Here is a 17,131-nt window from a genome sequence, read left to right on the forward strand (position 1 = left end):
CAGGAAGACAGCTGTGGGGTTTGTGTTGGGATTGTGTGTATTTTTGGGGCAACAGGGTTATAGTATTGTGTGCCATGTAATTAACTTGTTAGCACTACCTGGTCTAGTAAATCGGTGACATCACCCGTGGGTTTGCACATAGGACTTGGAGAACACGAGATGTTGAGGACCTAGCATTGGAAGGTTTGAGATTGACAGACAAAGGCTTCGAGTGGCGGTGCATGGGAGCTGCATGCGCATGATTTATGGGTGTGCCTGAGGAGGCAGTGATTGTAATGGGGGTGGCGCGTGAAGCACGCCTGACAGGTTATGGAGTGAGAGAGGGTTGTAGTGAATTAAAAAGCATTGTGATTACACTGTGTTTTTCCCTCAACAGTAGACGAGCAAAACCCTTAAATTTGAGCTCAGGTAAGAGCAAGAGCAATGTATCAAGAGAATTGCGGGTTTACATGCCCCTAAAGCACCTGTGTAAGACCCTTCCACCTTATAAAGACAAGAATGCAAATACAGTTTAGAATGGACTAAAAGCACTGAGAGGAAATTGACCAAATCATGGCCACCATGCAGAAGTTTCTCCAAGCATGTGCAGAAACTAGTAAGCCACATGAAAATATTCAAATTGTGGAGGATGTTTCAGAAGGGTGAGGGGGACGCAGTGAGTCATCAGTGGATGCTGAGCCAATAGAAGGTGCAATGGCCCATGCACCCAGCCTCCGCTCCCCCACCCTCTCCTGCAAGCGAGAATTCTGAGGACACAGACGATGAGCAGGGGATGTACCCATTATGAGGGTTAAAGGCAGCAGAAGGATATTCATACCCGATATATAAGATATATAAACCTGCACCATATACCAAGTAAGAGAGACAGAAGATGACAGGGCAGGTGACCAATGAGAGAGGAGCGATCGGCCAGGTGCAGAAGGGCACAAAGGAGGGGTTGGGGGGCATAGCCACAAATGAGTGGGTATGGGGACAGATCCTCCTGAAGCTGGAGGGAAAGACAAATGGAGAGGCAGAGGGAGCAAGAAAGACAATAGAATGCCTTAAGGAGAGCAGCGAAGCAACGGATTGGGCTGAGATAATGGAGGAAACGGACAGAAGGGAGAGAGAAAGAGAAAAGAGACTAGAGAGAGAGTGCAGAGAGAGGAAGAGGGAGGAAGAGAAGGAGCGGGAGCAATGGGAGAGGAGGAGGAATGAGCAATAAGAGATCGAGTAACAAAGGAAAGCAGATGATAAGGAAAAACGAATGTTGATAGACAGGGAATGGAGGAAGTGGCAAAGAGTGAATAGCACAAGAGCGTGCACAAAAGGCAGAGGAGGAGAGCTCACTTAAAAAAATAAGAGCACGATGGGCACTAGGCATGGGAGATAGCGTGAGCACAGGAAGAGGAGGTGGGTGCACATAATCAGATATTACAACCCTGCAAAGAAGAGCCATGACCACAGCAGAAGGCAAGCGCACAGGCTCCTATGGAGATAAGGGTGACATAGGCTTGTTTGATCCAAAAGGGAAGGCTTGGGAAGACACAGCCTCTAGGAGACTGAACTTCGTGGACTACTTCTCCAGCAATATGGAGACAGAGTCAGGAAGATGACACAGGGCGGCGTGGGGATGAGAAAAGAGGGCAACCAAAATATAGGTCTCTGGGGGACAGCGCAGAAAGAAGTATGGCCTGCCTGGGGGACATAAATATGGGGCGGCAAAGGATGACCAAGGCGGTCAGACACCATCAACCAGAGTAGCATCATACAACTCAGTTTACACCTATACATTGAGAGACTTAGAGACCTCCGAGGACGAAGGAATGGGGAGACAGGTAAAGCATGTTCTAGACAGAGGATCACAGGGGAATCTGACAATTGTGCTCGAATACCCATAAGAGAACCATTAGATGTGTACACCAATATTAGAAATGCAGACAAGTAGGCCAGACTGACTTGAGGAGCAAGTGGCCAGGTAGGGTTCACACAAATGCCCCTACTGGAAAGAGGAGGGGGGCATCCTCAATATATACCATGGAAGCTTATTGACAAGGAAAACGTGAAATGTAGGTTACCTTTGTTAACCACAGTGTTGGGGAAATGGATATATGAGATCGAAAGGATGACAGCAGGATAGAGACTAGCAATAGAGAACATAAAAGGGCTATTAGTTTCAATCCTCTGAGAAGTCGCTGACAATGTATGGAAGACGGCTGAGTTTCCCAGAGTGACCACCTAGGACACGCGCACAATGGCTCGTCGTTTGCAAATTGCAGAGCTGTTGTATGGAAAGCCTTAAGGAAACAATACCCAGACAGGTCAGATATTGGTGCAATTATGGCCCACAAGATGGGGCCAGATGAAGTCCCTTTACACTATATTCAAGTGATCCAGGAGCTTTGGGGCCTTTAAACATGAGAACAGTAGGACAAAACAGTGGCAGTATTTTACCACATATGCAATGGACTGCCAGAACTGGTTAAGAAACAGCTAAAGTAGTTAGTAGCCATGGAGGCAAAACCTTGGCCAGAAAAATAGCTCACAATAGTAAACCACTATACGCTATTGCAGGAGAACATTCAGAAGAAGGCTGAGGAAAGAAAGCTAAAGGAAGCAAAACTAGTGCAGAAGAAACTACCAAAGTATACGTTGAAGGAGCGCTACAGACAATTGCAGGTTCACAGGGGACACAGCAGCAGCAGGACATACCACCGCCCGCAGGGGGAGGTTCATGGGGTGGAGGAAGATGCAGCATGGCTTTCGAGGAAGAGGGGGGGCCATCCAGAGGATGCGCATATGGGCTACCGATACATCACAACCAAGGGGGTTTCACAAGAGGGGTTTGAGGATACGGCCACAGGTGCAGAAGGGCCGAGGGGACTATGCATGGGATTTTCAAGGGTAAGATTGTGAGCCACCACAGTGCTGATCATGCAGGTAGATGGGGCACATTGTGAGAGTGTGCAGAAACTGTGGGATGCAGCAGAATTGGTGAGTACAGTACCAGCGAGCATATCAGGAGGACCAAGATGACTATTACACATAGGACCAACCACAGAAACAGCAAGGACAGACACATAGAGCACATTCCCAGACACACCAGCTCATGATATAGCTCATGATATACCACAGATGCAAGCACCCATGCCACACTATTTGCAATCACTGAAGACTCAAGCTAGTAACAGTTGCCACAGATACAGAACAGCAGGCACACAACGGCACAGTGTCACACATAAACTACATAGCAATGACCCCCTGGGAGGGTCACCATGGTGGGGAACAATCAATTTTCTTGGATTGGGATGTCCTTATACCCTCAATAGGACAGCCCACAGACAGACTTGATGTGTTCCATCCTGTCGATCACATCCAAACCTGCAGAGAAACCTTGCATAGGGATGGCTATAAGTGGCAAAACATTTTCTTTTCTTGTAGACACTGGGGCAACTAGGTCCTGCATTTGAGAGGGAACATTTAGTTTGTCAGGTGATGCCATGAATCCTCCAGGATTTTCTGGGGCTAGGGAAGTGGTTCCTTTTACAGACTATATCCCCATTTCTATAGGGGAGCATCATTTATCTTTGCCTTTACTTTACTCTCAACAGACACCATAAATCTACTGGGACGCGACATTAAGAGCAGACTAAACATGACAATTTCATACACAGACAAGGGGATAGTGTGCGCTACACCAGGGATACACTTTCTCGGCATAAGAGAGGTCATTCAAGCCTATTGTGCACAGAAGGTACAAAAGGGTGTGGCAATAGTTGAGGAGCTGTTCCAGTACGGGACTGAGATTGCAACTGCATGGCTCCCAGGGATTCAAGGGAAGATGTGGCATGTTGCAAATTAGTATTTGTTCAGATCAGTGATACCATTGGATGAGGCAGAGGGGACAATAATACCACTAGAGGTTGAGACAGTGATTGTGAGGGACAAGTGGATAGCGGTACATGGGACAGGACAACCATAGTGATCAGTGATTGTTGTAGCTGAATGGTGCAGGCTAACTACAATGAGAGACTGAGAACTAATCAGAGATGAACGATCAGAGCACGAGGTGGTGTTCAAAATGAGTGTGCATATTTGTTGAAGATACACTACAAAAAGGTATCACTGAAGTTGGCAATGACACTGGAGGCAACCCCCTTCTTCTGTCAGGTTGATTTTGCCACGATGCCCAGCATCCTATGGACCACAAGTCCCTATGATGTGGGGCTTCTGAAAGGAATGGGGGAGTGAAGATAAATCTGAAACCAGGATTGATTTTACCCAGAGTAAAACAATACCCACTATCAAAAGAAGTAGGCAAGGGTATTTATGAGATGATTGCAGCACTAGTGAAGAAGGGGCATTCTAATACCACCAGAATCACCATGCAACAGTGCTGTGTACCCAGTCAAGAAAGCAAAAGGGGGGTCATTGCATTTTATCCAGGACGTGCGCCCCCTTAATCACATTTTAGAAATAGAGTATCCTCTGGTTCTGAATCCAGCGACAATTGTGTGCAGCATTCCAGCTGAAGCTGCCTACTTCATGGTCATGGACTTGAAGAATACCTTCTTCTCTATACCACTTCACCCAGACTCACAAGACTTGACTTCCTTTATGTATAGAAACCACAAGTGGAAAAATACAAGACTTCCTCAAGGGTACTGTGAGTCATCCTCCATATTCCATGGGGTCCTTCAAATGGACCTAGGCAATGTACAGATGGAGAGCACAGTCATCCAGTATATAGAGGATATTTTGATTTTCAGCACAACAGAAGAAAAGTGTAGAAGTGACTCAGTACACATGTTGACAGTGTTAGCTGACAAGGATTACATGGTGGACAATGACACACTGCAGTACTGTCAGAAAGAAATGCTATGCATTGAACAGATTATTTCACAAAATGGCTGACAGTTGATGCCAGAAAGGGGGAGGCAATACGCAAGACAGCAAAACCCACAACAGTGAGAGAGATGTAGCAATTTTTTGGGTTGTGCAATTACTGCAGAGCATGGGTTTCTGATTGCAGCACTTAGATCAGGGCTTTACTGGGTGTTCTGAAGGAAGCACAAAAGGGACACAAGATAATAAAATGGACAACAGAAAAGACTGAGGCATTGAATGAGCTCAAAGAAGCAATATGCACAGCTCCAGTGTTAGGGATCTCAGACTACAAACATGTGTTCTTTGTATTCTCACACACCAATGAGGTGGTGTGAAAACAGTACTGACAGAGAAGACACGTTTGGGGCACAAGCCAATATCATACTACAGTGGGAAGCTTGACCCAGTAATGAGGGTATTATCATTGCAAACAAGATTTAGCTGCTGCCGCATTTGCAATGGATAAATCAGCAGGTACTACTATGAGGTGCAGCACCACTCTCTATGTGGAGCATGCCCTCTTTGTGATACTGCAGAAACTAAAGCGCACACTGACAACACAAAGAGCATCAGGGGATGAGGTGTTACTATCAAATCTATCACTGAAGGTGGTGAGGTGTAGACTCGTTAACCTGATGATTTTTGTCACAGGGGTTTTACAGGATGGTGACTACACACATGACTGCACAGAAAACATTCTGTGATTCAGTGACACCTGTAAGGTACAGGAGGTCGCACTTGAGGGGGGAGATGTGCTTTACATTGACAGTTCTTGAAAGAATGTATCATTCGGATGGGGCCAGACATACAGGAACTGTAGTGTTGGAGCTGAGAGAGGATAGAACAAGTGAGGTAGTGATCAGTGAGCAATTGCCATCAGATTATTCAGCACAGGCAGCAGAACTAGTGGCATTATTATTAGCATTGGAACGCAGCAGAGACAAGGAGGTGACAGTATACTCATCGTGACTTCAACAGTACACTCAGGACTGTCACGATGGATGAGGAGGGCTTCAGGAGGGCAGAGTCATTGAGGTTTTACATTATCCTGCACAGATAGCCATAGTGAAGTGCCAAGCACACACAAAAGGGAAAGACCCTATATCAAGGGGAGACGAAGCAGCAGACTCAGAAGAAAACTATGCTTCATATCTGGGAGAGCTCCTAGAAATGGAGGCAACTTCATATGCCTGTGTCTATGCAAGGACAATGATAGTAAAGGAAGGGTATAATGTACTACCAGAAACACAAATAATGGAGCTACAGGGAACTGCACCCAGAGATGAAAAAGACCTGTGGATCAAAAGGGATGTACAGTCTCTCCAACAGATGCCCTACGGCTGCAGAATTACACAGTATTATTGCAGACTGCACCGACATAGTTACACTATCCACCACACACTGAGATGGAGGTCATTACCGCCTATATTGGAGAAACATGGTTCTGTTCTAACTTGGCTGAACATGTGGATGAATGTGTGAGTAACTGCTTGACATGCAAGCAGTTTACTGCAGGAAATACAATGAGAGTTGTGAGAGGAGCCTTTGTTGACATGATCCAAGTTTGCCAAGGATACCACAGCATGATAGTGGTTGTGTGTCCATTCTTTTGGTGGATTGAGGCAGGCCCCTGTTCGCATCCTGATGCCCTCAGGGCAGCGAAATTCCTGGTCCAGGAAGTATTCCCAATATGGGGTGTGTGTGAGGTCCTGTGGTCTGACAATGGCCCTCACTTTGCCAATGAAATGCTCAAGCACATTATAATGCTGCTAGACATTCAACATAAATTCTCCTGCACCTATCACCCGCAAGCAAATGGGGTGTGTGAACGCCTGAACAGCCTTTTGAAGGAAGGTATTGCCCAAACCAATCAGAGTACAAAAAAGAATTGGCTCCATTTATTACCCTTGGCACTATTTGCATTGTGCAATAAGCCCGGGACCGACCAGCATTTAACTCCACACGAGGTGGTGACAGATCGGCGCATGCAACTTCGCCAGGCTCCCCCCACAGCTGCGGAAATTAGAGCTGCTGTGTTAGACCAGGAAATGTTTAATCACATTACTTCCTTGATTGCTAGTGCCTCTTTTATCGCTCACCAGATATGACATCAGCTAGGCCCTGAAGACCGCAGATAAAGCAACAGTGTCAATGAACCAAAGGACTCTCTGACAGAATGATTTTGTTTGTCTCTGTGACAGTATACTTTTGAGGAATTTCATCTGACTGTGGGACACACCCAGACTCACTGGTTTGTATACAGTCGAGGCAGTGGCTGACAGAGCCATTACATTGTGGAACCACCTCTCAGACATCAAGCCATACAAAGGTGTGGCCTCACCTGGCAACCAGATCGACCGAGCCAATGATCATCAGCAAGAGGAACAATAAGATGATTCTGAATTTACACTGTCGATTGGAGGACACCAAATGGTTACTACTCGCTCAAGGACAGCAGAGTTAGGGCAAGGGCTTCCTACACATCCAAAGTGAGGATACACTGTCTGTTTGTTATTTTATTCTCTACATTCTTTGTGAAAGCAGCGACTGTGATATTTTGATGATTGTTCATGTTGCTCAATGATTTACAACTTGATACCATTTCGGACCAATGTGTCCATTATATTAGGAGAACCAACAGATTATAAGCGTCCACCTGGAGTGTACTATCTTGTTTTCATAGCATATTTGGCCCAAGCTTACCCACACTTTGAACAGGGAGATACCCTGGAATTAGAACTGTGTCGGAACAGCTATTAATATTTGCAATGAGTGAGAAGCTGGTCCACAGGGCTTAAAACTAATTTGACACTAACACAATATTGCTCACTTTTGTGCATTTCAGGTGGCAACTGATATCTTCAAGCTGCACAAGGATCGAGCAGCACAGGTAAAGATGGGTGAAATAATACAAATGTGCCAGAAGCAACTATTTCTCAAATGCATCAGAAACAGCGCTAGATGATGTGCCACCAGAAAGTAGGTTATTTATCAGAACATAAATGTATTTCGCGTCAATAGTTCCAGCAGTTCAGACATATACAAATGCAAAATTGCTGCAGATTACCAGGTGGGAGCTGATGCTGACAATAAACTCTACAGTGAATGGATTCAACACAATAAAAGTAGAGCTCCGAGGAGTAAGGTTGATGGCGCTCCAGAATACATATGTTCTGGTTCTGCTCACCGCAATGGAAGGAGTAGTTTGCACAAGGATTAGGAGTTCCTATTGCACATTCGTACTTGCCAATGATGAAGAGAATGGCACTCTGGCAGAAGCAGTGATCCATCTGTCAAAGATGCATGCCAAAATTGAGGACGAACCCAAGGGGACTGGAAAACACCAAAGCTGGTTAGCATGCCTCTGGTCATGGATGCCTTCACGGCTTGCAGATGGACTGAAATAAATACATGGGGCACTAATAGTGGTACTCGTTGCACTGTGTGTGGTCAAGATCTGCATCACTCAATGCTGCAAAACAACAGACAAATTGATAGGAATGGAGGCGATGATGGATGTGAATATAGGAGATCCAAAGGACACGCAAGTGGAGGAAAGAGACAATCTAAGAAAGAGAATAATAGCATGTCCTCTATTCCCACATGGGGCGATGAAGCTAGCTAATCAATTTGATGGTAAGATTTATGAAGGAAAATGGGTATGGTGCAACCCAGAAGGAGTATGCAGTATGCCAAAAATGCTTGCAGGCACCCATCTTATTTCGGACAAATTCCAAGTGCACCAATGGCTGACAAATACACAGAACGGTATCCTCTCAGCCAGCAATACAGACCAAATCCAGTACATGTCTTCACAGGTATTGGGGAAGATATGGAGATTGTGGAATACAATACCTTGATGGACAGTGACGATTAAGCAACAAGAAGCCATGGTGGTGATGTCATTAGTGACACCACAACATAGCAGTATTAGTCATGAAGCACACTCGCAGTCCTGCACCGCATTACATGAACACACACTCACATACATGAAGAGCATGCTTACACATTTCTGTATGCAGAGGATGGACACATATACATACTGTCAAGGTTTTTATTATGTTCTCTCATTAGTCAAATGCAGTAATACAGAAATGCAAGGTAAACAACAGATCGGAGCAAGCTTGCAGATGCTTAAAGCAATTAACCCTATGGGACTACATGAATATATATGGAGCCTGGTAGGACCATGTGTGACTATCTTATAGGTTACCTAGCATAACATGAGCATATAGAAATCATATTATGAGGTTTAAGGAAAATTACAGAAGGCCTCAAGCCACAGAGCCTGAGATGAGAAAATCTGATTCAGGCTGATTCAGGCTGCAAAGCAGGCTCACAGCCCAAGCGATAAACGGCCACATTCCAGTATAAAGACGACAAGGGGACCAGCTGCAGATAAAGGGAATACATCCTCATAAATGCAGACCCAAGAACTTCATTTTGTGGTCTCTAAGCACGTGATGCAGCCAGACGAGACAATGGGCATTCACCCATGGTGGGAAAGCAGAGCCAGTCCCAGCTAAGCCAAACAAAGAAAGCAACAACAAGTATTGCAACATCAGAGCACACTCTCATAGGCAAAGGTGGTACACTACCAGTTACAATGCAGACACATAATCGTTCATATCACCTTGAAGAGGTGAAGAGGTGCACAGAGGGCTGAGAACCGAATTGAGTCCCAGGTCTGGGGAGATCAGCTCTAACCAATCACAGAATAGAAAATCAGGAGTGAATGGCAAGTGGCAAGAACCAATGGTAAGCCCATTAATCTGAAACAATATAATAGATAGTTATTTGGGCCAAGGACATGCCAGCCACCTGACATGCAAGGGCCAGTAGAATAACCTCTACAGGGTACCTCCATAGGTATTAGTTCTCTCAATACCCAATCATGTGCAGTGATATGTTTTTCGGTGAAGAGCCCAGGGATGACGTAATTTGTTCACAAAAACGCAATGTCACCATGGAATACTGGGAAGTACTGGAGAATCTTGATGGTCTTGTATGATCCCTGTTGGTTTGTGCAATAAACTGCAGTTCTAACTTGCAGTTGGCTGAGTCCTCTGTTTATTCTGGGGAAGGGAGTTGGGGCCTTGAGAGTCAGGTGGACCCCCAGCTATCCTCTGGTATATCTGAGAAAACTACACCAACAAAATCTTCCATTGCTGCAAGTGGTGATAATTAAAAGAGAATAACTCCTGCTAGGCATTAAAGGGATTAGGTCAAAGCCCAATAGCATATCAGACCAAAGTCATCCCTTTCTTAATAGCTTTTGTTGATTCATTACCCCACAAATATTATGAGTAGCCAGAATATCAACAGCTGGGTCAAGCCCTCATTCATATTCCAACCCAATACAATGCACCATCAGGGGAAAGGTCTCTCCAGTTTTGCAATATCCTACATATTTTTTAAGAAGATGGTCAGAAGTTAATATTCCATCGGGTGTGCAGGAGTCATACAATAATATTATTATACAAGGTGATTGCTTGCATGGTGTCATAAGAAGTCAGCAAATTATTAAGTAAAACACATGCATAGTTAGGATGCATACCACCCTGCAAATATTCCCTTGAATCCAAATGAGCCTTCACACCAATACATAGACCCCTCCTTAGGGCACCCCTTACCGTAAAGTGGTTTAACCATCAAGTACAAACTCATTCAATAGCCAGGTTGCCTGCAAGAACCTAACAATTTTAAACCATTAGGTTGACTAGCAAAAGACTGATAGCCACATGTATTCCATGAAAGGAATTGCAATGTGCGAGCCGAACACCTGTGTCAATTACGTTGTAGGGATCCTGTTACAGAAACTCAAGAGGCACCGTCATCGTCAAGGGCACTTCCATTAAAACCAAGTTGTGATACAGTTTCACAAACTTTCACCGCGGCAGAACGGAGTTCTGTACATTATAAGTGAAGAAAAGCTATAGCCGAGGCAGCTGTTCCTGGCAGTTCCTGCAGTTCTCGCTGTTCCTGAGCTTCCGTCGTGGGGACAAGAAAGAGGACGTCGGGAGCTTCCTGTACTGCCCAGGGAAGAGGCCACAAGCTTGGCAAAATGTTGGTTTAAGGTTTGAGTGCCTTAAAGTCCACAAACTGGTTTCCTTCCCACTGGCTAGCCGGTTTCAACAGCACTCAGAAGAAAATTCCTCCAGGATGGGGACGGTGTCCAGGTGGCTTGCAAGTTGGTTGTTCCCACCAAACTCAAGGAAAGAAGTTAACCTTGAAGGGCTTCTTTGTCGATGGAGTTTCAGGAAATTCGGACCTGCAGCAGGGCTTCACCGGTGGACCAGGAGTTGCAGCAGTCGCCTTCCTTCAGCTCGTCTGCGGTTCTTTCGTCCCAGAGACCTGCTTTTAAACAGTTTTTCCCCATTCATTCCAGCCTGACTGTCACTCAAACAGCAGGGTGTTTGTCCTTGCCGGACAGCCAACCGGCCAATCACACCAGAGTGCATTTAGGTCTCCTAGGAGACTAAGCACAGGGAGTTTCGGGCACTTCCCTCACATCCTGTCCACCCCAGACACTCAGGCGCCAGAGGATGGCTTCAGCACTGAAGCCGCCAAAGGCCAATGAACAAAGGGACCAAACCTGGTTTGGCGATCAGAGTTAAACAAAAGAAGGACCTTTCCAAAAAGAAATGGCAAAAAAAGTTGACCGGAGTCTCTTTTTACAGATAGGTCTTGGGCGTCATATTGAAAAACATGGCTGGCCCGATTTTTAGCTACCGTTGTTTGCTGTCGGGAAAAATCATGGTAGTTTGATCCAAACCACTGCCACCAGCCATTTCAAGTGGGAAAGGGTAACATTTTGCTGTTACATGAGTGTTTTGACTCAGGGGATGCTAGGCTACCCCTCCAGCACTCTATAGGAAGATACTGTGTGCTGAGTCTGTACATTTAAAAAGACTAGTAAAGTCAATTTAACTTTACATGCTCTGGGAGACAGTAGTCAGTCCCAGAGAAGGTATTTACACCTTGGGGAGCCTGAAAGACACCCTTGTGCCACTGCACTAAATGCGCTGTGTGACACACAAGAAAAAGATGATGCCTATGGAGTTTGTTTAAAACCCCATATCCAAATAACACAAAAGTAAAACTCACCAAAAATACATGAAAGAGTGGGAAAAAAGGCTCACACACTTTCCAGGTAAAAATTTAAATCCTAGAAATCCAGCAAAGTTGATGGGGGTCTCAAAGGGTAGTGGAAATTAGCACATTCTTGAGAATTTTCCCTAACACTGACGAGAGAAAGAACTAAGATGTTTGTAAAGGAGAGAAATAGGGTTCTGGAGAGAGTAAGACCCAGCAGGATGGAGAGAAAAATAGAGAGGCGATAACGTCCCATGGTGTCAAGGAGAGAAAGGTCCAGGAGGTTGGGCCGTTAAAGAACTATGGTTGGGGAGACAGCCATCAGGGGTTCTGTGAAGAGAGGGATACAGGGTGCTGTACAGTGAAATACCCAAAGGTTTGGGGAGTTCTGGAGAGGGAAAGTTCCAGGAGGTGTGGGAAAGAAAGAGCCAAGGGGTTCAGAGGAGTCATATCCAGGTTTCTGGGGAGAGGAAATCCAGAATGAGGTGAATAAAGAGAAAGTGGGGTACATCAGGGAGGAGACTGAAGAGCAGGCAGATGAGTGTAAAGAGTTGAGGCATAGATGAAGAATTAAAGTGCAGGAAGAGGACGTGAGTTAAGATGCAAGGGAAAGCCAGAGAAAGGTGGAGGAATGGGTCTATTGTGAGGCACTGAGGTGGGGCAAGGCTAGAAGGTGGGCAGTGAAAAAGGCAAGCAAAGACTGAAAGAGAAAAGGTTCACCAGTTTTAACGTCATAGCTGGACATTGAGGAGGAACACATGTTTGGGCTGGAAGACTGTGGAACCAAAGTCCTAATTGATGGAGGTAGTGAGAGGAATAGAGGAGACCTGGTAAAAATCTTATTGTGGCCTTCTGTATTCTTTTCAATCTGGACCTTTGTTTACGGCCAGCTCCAATGTGACACCAACTATAGAACAACCATCAGGCTCGAGTGCAGATTGAGAGCTGGGAGTAGGAGACCTCTGCACCATCCTCTAGCTGAATAACAATATTACAAAGGAGGCAACAAACACCAGAGACTTGGCTTGCTAGACTGAAATGACAAGATGGTGAGATATATTTTCATGGAACTTTATTTACTTTATTTGGCACACTGATCAAATACCTGCACCTATATGAGATTTTTCTTTGGACGTTTCTGAATTTTTTCTGATCATGATTATCTTATTTCGTTGCAGATTTCTTGGCCCCCTAAAGGAAATGCTTATTTCTTTTTTTTTTTACTCTGAAAAGAATTCCTTTTTGGGAAACATATTCCATTCCTGTCTCATGTGTGATCCCTGTAAGCTTACTGATATTAGTTTGTGATTAAGAAGGGGAGGTTCCAGAATATTTGGGAGAATGAATGTAGGGGAATGGTAGAGCCCAAAGTGTGAAAACAGAAAAATAATATGAGGCCGGGAAGCCCAAAAAGAAACACACCAACACAGGTTACACAGGTAAAGCAGCTAGACAATTTCCCAGGCATTTCACAAAAAATTGGTGTTACCTGGTCAATAATTGTGGCTGCAGATACAATACGCCAAATTCAGATTGTCAGGGTTAAATTAAGAGTCGGGTCATGACTACACCTGACCAAACCTAAGGAGGACCGTACGGTTTACCAAAGAACTTACCTAACAAATTTTACCTTGTGTTTGGTGGTTTCGACAAATCTGCCCGCCTCAAAAATGGACCCTCGTCAAGATGCCGTGTCAGACCACACGACTATCGTCCAAGGATCGGATCGTGCAGCGCTGCCGAGGTATCGCGTCTCGTTCGGTCGGGCCCGCAGTATCACACCGTCCGATCCCGGTTCGATAGTCTGCGTCAATCCTTCAATGATTCGCATCAATCTTGAGGGTCCCTATTCGGGAGCCAACTGTGAAAACAGAAAAATAATATGAGGCCGGGAAGCGATGCCACGATAGAAGAGTCTAAAAAGTGGGCCGAAGGGATGGGGAAACTTGATGAAGATGGGTGTTGGGTGGATACATATGAAGGGAAATGGTTGCTCCCTGATTCATATGTGCTGGCGATGGTTACAATGGCACACGGTCCTACGCATGTATGTGCTCAGCAGATCACGAAAATGTTAGAACAAGTCTGGGTAAATGATAAAATTTTGAAGATCGCGCAGCGCTATGTCCAGAATTGCATGATATGCTTACAGCATAATGTGGGGAAGGGGACAGTAACTCCAAGGGGTAGTTTTGGGCCTCCTTCTGTTCCCTTCAAGGTCATCCACTTTGATTTTATTGAGATGGAACGGTGTAACAATCTAAAATATGTCCTTGTGATCATTTGTGCTTTTAGTAAATGGGTTGAGGCTTTCCCCGTTAAGGATGCTACTGCCATGACCACTGCGAAGACTATGGTAAAGGAATTCTTTCCACGATTTGGGCTGCCAAGAGTAATTTGGTCGGACAACGGTCCCCATTTTGTTGCAGCAGTAATTTTGCAGACATGCACAGCGTTACACATTGAAAAGTGATTTCACTCGGCTAGACATCCTCAAAGTGCTGGGTTGGTAGAGAGACATAATGGTATCCTAAAGAATAAGCTTGCTAAAACATGCGCCAGCACCAAACTGAAATGGCCGGACGCCTTACCTATTATATTGTTAGGCATGCGTGCCACACCTCAAACTAAGACTGAGCTCTCTCCATTTGAGGTAGTGATGGGGAGACCTGCTGATATTTGGGGTCTTCCGAAGCCTAAAGCATTGAGGGAGGTTGAAAATGTATTGCTTGTAGACTACTGTAACCAGTTGACTAAAAATCTGTATCTCATTTATCATCAGGTTCAATCAGCTTTACCTGTATGGTTTACGGGCCCAGGACACAATATTCAGCCTGGAAGTTGGGTCCTGGTGAAGGCATACGAAAGGTCTTCCTGCCTCGCGCCTCGCTGGCGGGGACCCTACCAGGTGTTGTTGGTCACCCAGACAGCAGTGCGGGTGGCTGGAAAGAAGCATTGGATCCACGCGATGCATGTCAAGAAACTTCCTCACCCGACTCCACACGTTACAGAAGAAGCAGAACCTCTCGCTGATGCTACAATCTCAGATCCTGGAGTAGCAAATAGCGCTGTGAGTGTGTCGGAGAATCTCTCTGAGCTCGTGGAGCTTGGGGAACAGTCCATTTGTCTCCACACTCTTTGGAAAGGTCACTTCCGGAAAACGTTGTTTCAATTTCTGCGGCTTCCGTCGCCTCTGATACGTTGCTTCCCTCAGGAAGTGACGTTACCTTATTTACGCATCAAACAGTACCGGGAATCACCAGGTACGACCTTCGACGAAGAAAATAGAACTGCGGCATGGGTTTTGCCTGTGCATCTGGAAAAGAAAAGAGTCATTGAGAGTTTGTTCTTGCAAAAGAAAGTTTTTGAAAAGAAAGGGATTCTGCTGGCTAGGGTTGGGGAAGGACTAAGAAGTCGCGCGACCGTAGTGTCGCCAGCAACAAACATTGGGGTCGTCGATTGAGAAACTACGATGCCTGCCACCTCCACCGCTGCTGCTCGCATTGGACTTGTAAATAAGGGGGTGACCAACTCGGACAATGAACAATGTGCCTGGGCCCCGAAAATGTATTGCTGTGTTGTGATAATAGTAATTGGAATTTGTATAGTTACTGCCGTGGGACTCTGGTACTTTGAAGAAATTTATCCTCTAGAGCCTCTTCTGCCAATTGAAATTGTACCTACTGCTTTGACTCCCTCTGTACACCTTCATACTCTGTCACCTAGGGACTCCCAGCATAGACGAAAGTACCATAATAACACTTTAATGATAATAATGAATTCAACACATGCCATTTTTAATAAGAGTAATTGCTGGATCTGCACCCATTTACCCCAACATGGGAACAAGGGGCTAGGATGGTATATTCACCCTTTACCTTTAACGACTGCTTGCTATGCCTCTCCTAGAGCATTATTCTTTGGCCGTTGGAATGACAGCATCTCAGGGACCTTTGATGGAACTAATCCAAATAATTTTGAGAAACGTGAATTGACTCCCCTGGGATGCTCGCTTTTTGCAAATAGAAGTAAGCCTAACGTTGCTTCTATTAGGCCACCTGATAAACTGTCTCTTCCTTCCCAAACTCTAATTTCCTTTAAAATGGCTCCGATAGACAATAAGGACGCTGTGCCTCCTTCCTACTCCATTAACCATAGCCGCGATTCAGTCCCCTTCTGTGTACAAAGAAATGGCAGATTTTGAAGGTTGTGTGAACATTGTAAATTTGACCGGAGAGAACAGGCCTCTGTATGTAGGGGGGCCTGTCTGTTTCGTTTGCGGTATTACAGCATTTCCCTGGTTGCCCAAGGATTGGCAGGGAACCTGTTATTTAGGAATCCTGTTACCTGGGGTATTCATAGCTAGTACATTGGAAGTTTCTAAGGCTCGCCCACGGCGGGATGAGAATGGTGATACCCCTGGGCAAATATTGGGAGATATAACAAAATCAGTTGTGCCATTTTGGGGACAGATAGCAAATTCTGAAAATATTAGGGGGCTAGCAAGAGTACTGGAGAGAACCATCAACCGGACCACGGATATACTCTACAATATGACACTGAACAGAAAGCAATAAGATTGGTAGCGCTCCAAAACCGGATGGCATTAGATGTCATTCTGGCAGAACGTGGTGGAGTATGTAAATTAGTGGGATCCGCTTGTTGTGTTTTCGTACCAGATTCCTCACCGACAATTTTCAAAGCAATACAGAACTTGCACGTCCTTAGTTCAGAAGTGCATGTTTCTGTGGGAGATTGGAGTATTAGTGCTTGGTTCTGGGATATTCTACGATCCTGGGGTTGGAAGGTGCTTCCTGTCATACTAGTTATTTTGGGAATCCTGCTACTCCTTTGTTGCTGTATCCAATGTCTACCTAGTATATGTGCAATGCTAGGGGTATGTTGCGCTCAGGCAGTGAGCACGATAGGGCACAAAATGTATGCCCCAGATACAGCATCTAAAGAGTTTGTGTTGCAAGAGGTTCTGGTGAATGACCTAATGGCTATAGATATTACATATAACGATTCAGGATGTATGGACGACAATGCATGGAGTTATTTACAAAGATATTAGAAATGGTATTAGCACTTGGCATAGGCCAAAAGGAGGGTTTGTCGGAATAGAAACAATATTATGCCTCCTATTGTAACAATTGTATGTGTATTGGCC

This window comes from Ambystoma mexicanum, chromosome 1p (genome assembly GCF_040938575.1).
Source record: "Ambystoma mexicanum isolate Mex_15411 chromosome 1p, UKY_AmexF1_1, whole genome shotgun sequence".
NCBI classification, from domain to species: Eukaryota; Metazoa; Chordata; class Amphibia; order Caudata; family Ambystomatidae; genus Ambystoma; species Ambystoma mexicanum.